This window comes from Chionomys nivalis, chromosome 21, assembly GCF_950005125.1.
Source record: "Chionomys nivalis chromosome 21, mChiNiv1.1, whole genome shotgun sequence".
NCBI lineage: Eukaryota > Metazoa > Chordata > Mammalia > Rodentia > Cricetidae > Chionomys > Chionomys nivalis.
Window position 1 is genome coordinate 43,144,000 of NC_080106.1, and position 7,633 is coordinate 43,151,632.

Here is a 7,633-nt window from a genome sequence, read left to right on the forward strand (position 1 = left end):
TATAGTTTCTGTGTGATTCTTTGGGACTGAACATCTGGGGGACCAGGCAGGACAGAAACTTCTGTTTACGGTCTTGGTATGGTTTGAGTGTTGGTGTGACTGTGGCCTCATAAAATGAATTTGGTAATGTTTCTTCTGTTTTGTGAACAAAACTAACTGAATGGAGGAATATTGGTATTAGCTCTTCTTTAAAGAGTTGGTAGAATTCTGAACCTGTAGTCTTCCCACCTCACCCTGCTCTGTAGCTGGGATTACAAGTGTAGGGTACCAGGATCAAATTTCATTGCTAGTTCTGGGGAAAAAAAAAAGAAGAAATATAGAAACTTCTCAACATACTTGCATCAACATCTGTGTATTCTAGAAGATAGTATCATCTATTAGGGGCCCACAATCCACCAGAGACATTATCCTGTGTTAGGGGGCCCATAGTCCATCTAGACGCATTATCCAATGTTAGGAACTCACCACTCCATCCAGAGCTATCACCCTACATTAGGGATGTGTCCCCCCACCAAAGCTTTTCACAGCACATAATCCCTCCTTGACTTCCTACCTGTGGTATCGGAAGTCACCAAGTGCCCCTGCAGAGTGACAAGATTCATATTTTACATCACCAATGAAGAGAAAATAAGTAGACGAATGTCCTTGGTAATTATTTGTAATTCATTATGTAATGCTTCTAAGTTATTCAGTACAGTAACCTTTCATATGAAAGAAATAAAATAGACTGTGTAATTGTGATTAGGTGAAGAAATTGATTGACCTGAACAATTTCAAGATTTTTCATCTGTGCATAATTAATAATAAATGCATTCTGCAATTGGAATGTTTTTTTTTTTTTTTGAAAAGCATTTATTCGATAGTCTCAATTTGACCTCTGTGAAAATACCCTGCAGCTCTGGTTTTTATTTTGCTCCTTTGATTGGGCTTGGGCAATCACTCATGCATAGAAACTCTTACTGACTCATCCAATGACACTTTCCCTTTTGCATACAAATGCTCTCTCTAACTTATTGTTTTTGGCTGCTATCAAATGTCCCTGCTTCGTGATCTATAAATATGAAGATGCGCATGCAAAGTTCAGTGTTTCACTAAAATATATAACAAAGTTAATGTGACACACACTTAATGATGTGCATAACTGTTATTGGGCTGCATGGTAATTGAGGATAAATGGGAAACTATTCATGTCACAGCACGGAAAGTATATTTGTGGAGATGGAGCCAGGACTGTTCTACTCCGCAGTGGGATGACAGAGGAAGTGGAGGGATTGAGAATCAGGATGAACTCTCAAGCCTTTTCCTTATCAAAAGAAGGCCTGGTGCTTGCCTGCTTCCTTCTCACTCTCTCAGTTCTCTCCCAAGAAGAATATCCAGTAACTCAGGATCCTTTGTAAGTCAATTTTAGATGAACTTCATGCCCATATGAAGTGGAGATCGCAGGCATTAAAATGTAGACTTCTTGTCTTGACATACTGGCAAAGAAACGAAGCTCACTTGACAGCTAGGGTATCACATTGCTGCTAATAGACTAGGAAACTGCTTACGCATAGAACTATCTGGTCACTGGTCCACCCAGGGATGCGGTACCCTTTTACAGTCATGTGGGGATGGAGACATTAGAAGATCTGTACCTTCATCTTTAAGGGGATATTCATTGGTAACTGGGGGCATAGAACATAGTATAGGCCTGGGTGATCACTGTCTTGGGTCTGCTGTTTCTGATTTAGATGGTAAAGCAGGCGGAATTCAAGACTGGTTCCACATTTTCTATTCCTGTCTGCCATAGAGATGTTTTTTGAGGTCTCCTTCACCCAAGTGAGGGGAGAAATTGGAACACCGTGTGATACCACACAGTTGGTTAGAGTATTCTGCAAAGGGAAAGAACTTCCAAAACCATTTGTTCTCTAACCAGTTGACTTTGAGTTAGTGTGAAAGGACCCTTTCCTGAGCACACAGTCTTTCTAGTTCTAAACCTTCTTATTGTACATAAGTTTTACACATTGTACACACCTATTGTGCGTAGTCAGCGTGAAGTCTAGCTCCAACAGGAACACTTCTACATCCTTTGCTGCACCCATGCCCCATTGCCCATGTTGACTAATCCACGGAGAATGTGTGCTCCTGGTGTACTCTGGCCAGGGGAAGGGAGCCTTGCCCTTCAATGGTGCCCTTCTGCTGCCAGCTGTGAAGACGGTGGCCTGGATTTCTCTCTGGGTTATGACCACTAAGATACTACTGATTCTCTCTGATCACAGTGCCTCTGATACGCAGATGGTGTAGGTCATGGCCAGTTATCTCTTGACCTGGCCTGGGTCTCCAGTACCCCCTGTCTCACACAGCCTTGATCTGCCTGTCTTCGTGATTGCACGCTCTGTCTCAACCCTTTTCCTAAGTAGTAAGTCCAGTACCAGATCATCTGGTTCTAACTCAACTTTTAGTCACATTCTCCCCTTCCCTAATCCATCTCCAATAGGCATGTAAAGGAAGTTAGCATTTTCTAAATTCTTTAACAACTCAAGAACCAAATACTTAAAAATCATCTCTCTGTTGCATCCAAGAAAGGACATCAGGATATCCAGCAAATTTTGGCTAAGAAAACAAGCATCTGATTTGCTGTCCATCTGGCATAAGAAGATCTGGGGGTGGGGAACAGAGACCCGCAAGGACTGAATGATTAACGAAACCAAGAAATGTCAGGATACGAGAGAAATGTCAGGCAAAATGACTATGGCAAGCAAACCGAGAAAGAAAATGTGCTAGTGTATTAGCTTTTAGCAATAGGAACATAAGCCTATAGAACATCTGGAGGTGGGAGGGCCAGTCCTCAGTTCACAAGGCCAGGTAGAATCCCCAAGAAATTCCTGAACTTCTATATAAGCAAAACTTCTGTATAAACTTCTATAATAAGCATAAGTTGCTGATAGAAATATAGCTAGATAGGTAGGGAGATACATACATACATACATAGTTACATAGATTGATACATAGGTAGATACATACATAGATACATACACATACATACATACATGACTAGATAGATAGATAGATAGATAGATAGATAGATAGATAGGCAGGCAGACTGATGGATTGTAGATAGTAGATACATGAATAGGTTCTTCCCTAGGGTTTATGACTTTCCTAGTCATGGGTTTTGAGCTTAGTTACAGTATTGGGCATGAACTACTCTCTGTGGAACAGACCTCAACCCACTCAAGGCAGTGGTTAGTTACCCCGTAGACTATCCTGCCACTATTGCAGGAGTGGGTATATTTTGCCTGACAGGTCGGTGTTTTAGCCCTTAGGGACCAGTACTGGATAAGATCATTGCTGTTTCTCTTCCCCATTAGTCTGCGTAGCACCTTCTAGCGCTACAAAAGCTAGTTTCCTGCCCATTTTAAGACTGATTTATCTGTGTCTTTCGGCCGAAGTCTTGGGGTGTCTGCAGCAATAGTTAAGATGGGCATCTAAAAACAACTGCAATTACCTTTGTTGTTTTGGATGCCCTGATGTCTCTCTAACCAATAATTTGTAGGGAGGTAACTCATGCCTGGAACCAAAAAATTCATTTAATAACCATGTCTTCTGAGAGCAACCTTGTTTCTTAATATAAGTAATAAGTATTACTTATGCTCAATTTTTCTTCAAAATATTTTTAATTAACTTACAAACTGATGAGATTCCATATGGGTTCTTCATACATCTTTAGATTTTGTTAAATCTCCTGTATTTCTCTTTATCCACACTCCCTGGTCCCAGTTCCATTTAGCAAATTAGCTAAAAGGTTCTTAGCAAGTTAGAATGCCCACTGAGGAATAGTGGCTACATCTGGGTAACCCACAAAGAACAAAGGAGGGGACTGGAGAGGTGGCTCAATGGTTAGGAACACTGGCTGCTCTTTCATAGGATACAGGTTTGATTCCAGTTCCCACTTGGTGGCTAACAACGATCTGTGTGTAACTCCAGTTCCAGTGATCCAATACCCTCTTCCAGATTCTTCGGGCACTAGACAACCCATGTAGTACATCAGTATACATGAAGGCAAAAACACCCATATTCATAAAACAAACAAATAAATAGTCTTTAAAAAATAAAAGAACAACAGAGCAGCATCATTCTGATTCCCACAAGCACATGATTTTACAAAATGTCATTACTCACATTTGAACTTGAAATTTGAAATACAAATATCACATATTTGACACTGCACCTTTCCAGCGTGGCAAATGCCTATAAAAAGCTAGCTGAAATCATGGATGGAGATACCTGGCAGGTGTTCATAACTGGCCCTGGTTTCTTTCTACAGTGGGTTCTCATGCATTTCACCAAGTACTATGAACAGAATTTGAGATGTTTTATGTGCATTTGAAGTGTTGGAAGATACCTGAGAGAATGCCGTGGGTGATTTATTTTACTAGTATATTACAGATGGTTAAAAGGGGCGGGAGGGTCTGGGACAGTGGCGTGGTTGGAAAGTCCCTGCTGTGCAAACACAAGGACCGAGTTAGGAACTGTGGGCTATGCAGAAGCTGGGTACTCAGCATAACCCCTGCTGTGCAAGCACATCCACATGCCTATGTGCACACACACAAACACATACACAGCGCACATACACAAAAGGATCGGGATATATATATATATGTATATATATGATGTATTTATATTTCTATATGCATTATATATGATATTTTTCACTTAAACCTTGTATTTTGAGAAAGCTACAGTAGTTTCACAGATAACTGAACATCATAAGAACAAATACAATTTTGCTATTTTATGTTGGACTACAAAGAGTCCTTCCTTACGAATCCCAGTTGTTCTTCATAAGGACGCCAAAATTCAATATAATTATATATGGAGACTCGCAGATCCTATAAAGTTCTATTTGATTAGATAAACAAGCACAGAATGCTGCCACACTCTGCGCTGCAGCATTGCCGTTGCCAGCTGGATAAAGGGAGGCTGTTGCTCTCCTGTGCTTTTCTTAGACAATGACAACTCCCAGGGAGCAGGGCCTCCCTTGCAGAGCCCTTCAGTGTGAGTAGGAGGAATTGAAGAACAGGCATGAACGCTGATTGGCCTAGCAAACCCACGGCAGGAAAGTGGCATCTCTGTACTGTTCATGTGGAGCATTGCCTTCGCATGGACTTTGGAGCAAAGTGCCTGGGTTAGAATCCCATTTGTCCTGTTTCCTTGATCCTGTGCCTGAGTCCCTTGTTCTACAGTATGAGAAGAGTAGTGGTGGCCCCTGGGTGGATGGGAGGCTGGCTAATTAAAACACATAAGACGTTCAGAACAGCAATGGGCTCATGGCAGAGATCTAATTTTACTAGCTACTCTTTCTGCAAAGTAAATATCGACATTGAAAAGGAAAATAGATACGCATCTTTTGTAGCCTATAACTACTAGGTATGCCCTTTTCAGACACAGATACACACACACACACACACACACACACACACACTGAGGGAGGCAGTGAGAGACAGAGGCAGAGAGACATACAGAGACACACAGAGAGGGAAGGAAGAAGAAAGAGAAAGAAATACAGGAATCTGGAGACGAGAATGTACACAAACAGAAAGCCAAAACCAGAAGCTCCTTCCCAGCTTGCCAGAAGAACACTCAGTTGTTCTCTGGGGTCCTTATGAAGAATCTGCCCTGTAAATGAACTCAGCCTCCCCCTGACAGCCCTAGAAGCGATTCTATAAAAGGCATGTGAAAGGCCCCCAAGCTCCATCAGGTTGTCCCAACTGCCACTAATGCTGTTCTTGTGACTATCTCGTCTTTCCAAATATCAGTTTATATGGCCTTTGCCCCGGGTCTTTTTTACTTTCCATGTCCCTAGTCAGCTTCCTGTCCACCTTGCTCCCTCTTCTGCCGCCACTCATACTAACCCCTGACCTTAGCTGTCTGGCTCAGTGACTAGTGGAAACAGGGAAGAATTGGGGGTGTGGTTAGTATGTGCTTAGTATGCAGTTAGTATGTGGGTAGTATGCGGTTAGTATGAGGTTAGTATGCAGTTAGTATGTTGTTAGTATGGGGTTAGTATGTGGTTAGTATGCGGTTAGTATGAGGTTAGTATGGCAATCATCACTGTTCTGTCAAATGGCCTGAGGGTTTTTTTTGCTGATAATCTAAATTCATAAGAAAATTAGAAGGGCTGTATAGATTAATCAAATAGAGGGATAGGAAGACAAAATGAGTCTCTGGGTGTGGGATATTTTATAAGAATACAAGAGACAGATTTGAGTCTACTGAATTGTGACAGGGCTCACACTGCTGGTTTCCAGCTAGAGGCTCACACTGATAAAGTCAAGGCTTCTGGCGAGCTGATGTCACAAGAACTTTACTTATGGATCCACACAAAGCTAAAGTTGGATATGGTCATGAACCAGCAGGAAGGGGACACTTGGGCTAGGAGACAGTAAGGGAGCAACGCAGTGTGGTACAGACATACTCAAACCATCAAGATGGGTGCAGGGTAACAAGGACAATGGAAGCAGAAAACTGACCAATCACCGAGCACCCTGACTCTGAACCCAGAGCCAGTGAAAGAAACACATCCTGGATTTGAGGCCTGAGCCAGGAGAGAAACATCTTTATTCCTGAACTCAGAACTAAAGACATTAAGTGTCTTTTGGCCATTTGAATTTCTTCTGTTGAGAATTCTCTGTTCAGTTCAGTGCCCCATTTTTTAATTGGGTTAATTAGCATTTTAAAGTCTAGTTTCTTGAGTTCTTTATGTATTTTGGAGATCAGACCTTTGTCTGTTGCAGGGTTGGTGAAGATCTTCTCCCAGTCAGTGGGTTGCCTTTTTGTCTTAGTGACAGTGTCCTTTGCTTTACAGAAGCTTCTCAGTTTCAGAAGGTCCCATTTATTCAATGTTGTCCTTAATGTCTGTGCTGCTGGGGATCGAGATAGAGACAGAGACCCAATTTGGAGCAACGGACTGAGCTCTTAAGGTCCAAATGAGGAGCAGAAGGAGGGAGAACATGAGCAAGGAAGTCAGGACCAAGAGGGGTGCACCCACCCACTGTGACAGTGGAACTATCTATTGGGAGCCCATCAAGGCCAGCTGGACTGGGACTGAATAAGCATGGATTGAAACCGAACTCTCTGAACATGGCGGACAATGAAGGCTGATGAGAAGCCAAGGACAACGGCACTAGGTTTCGATCCTAATACATGAACTGGCTTTGTGGGAGCTTAGCCTGTTTGGATGCTTACCTTCCTGGACCTAGATAGAAGTGGGAGGACCTTGGTCTTCCTGCAGGGCAGGGAATCTGGACTGCTCTTCAGTATCGAGAGGGAGGGGGAATGGAGTGGGGGGAGGAGAAGAGGAGTGGGGATAGGGAAAGGGGAGTGGGGGCAATATGTGGGAGGAGGGGGAGGGAAATGGGAAACGGGGAGGAGGCGGAAATTTTAATTAAAAAAGAATAAAATTAAAAAAAGAAAAAAAAAGAAAAAAAAAAAAGAACTAAAGACGTGCCCTGGCTCTGAAACTAGTGTCAAAGAAACACACTTTGTCCCCAGAATCAGAGCCAGTAAAAGAAATATGCCCTGGTCCTAATATTAGAGTCAAAAAGCTAAAAAGGACCAGGGAAAGAAACACAGTTTGGCCACGAAGTCAGAG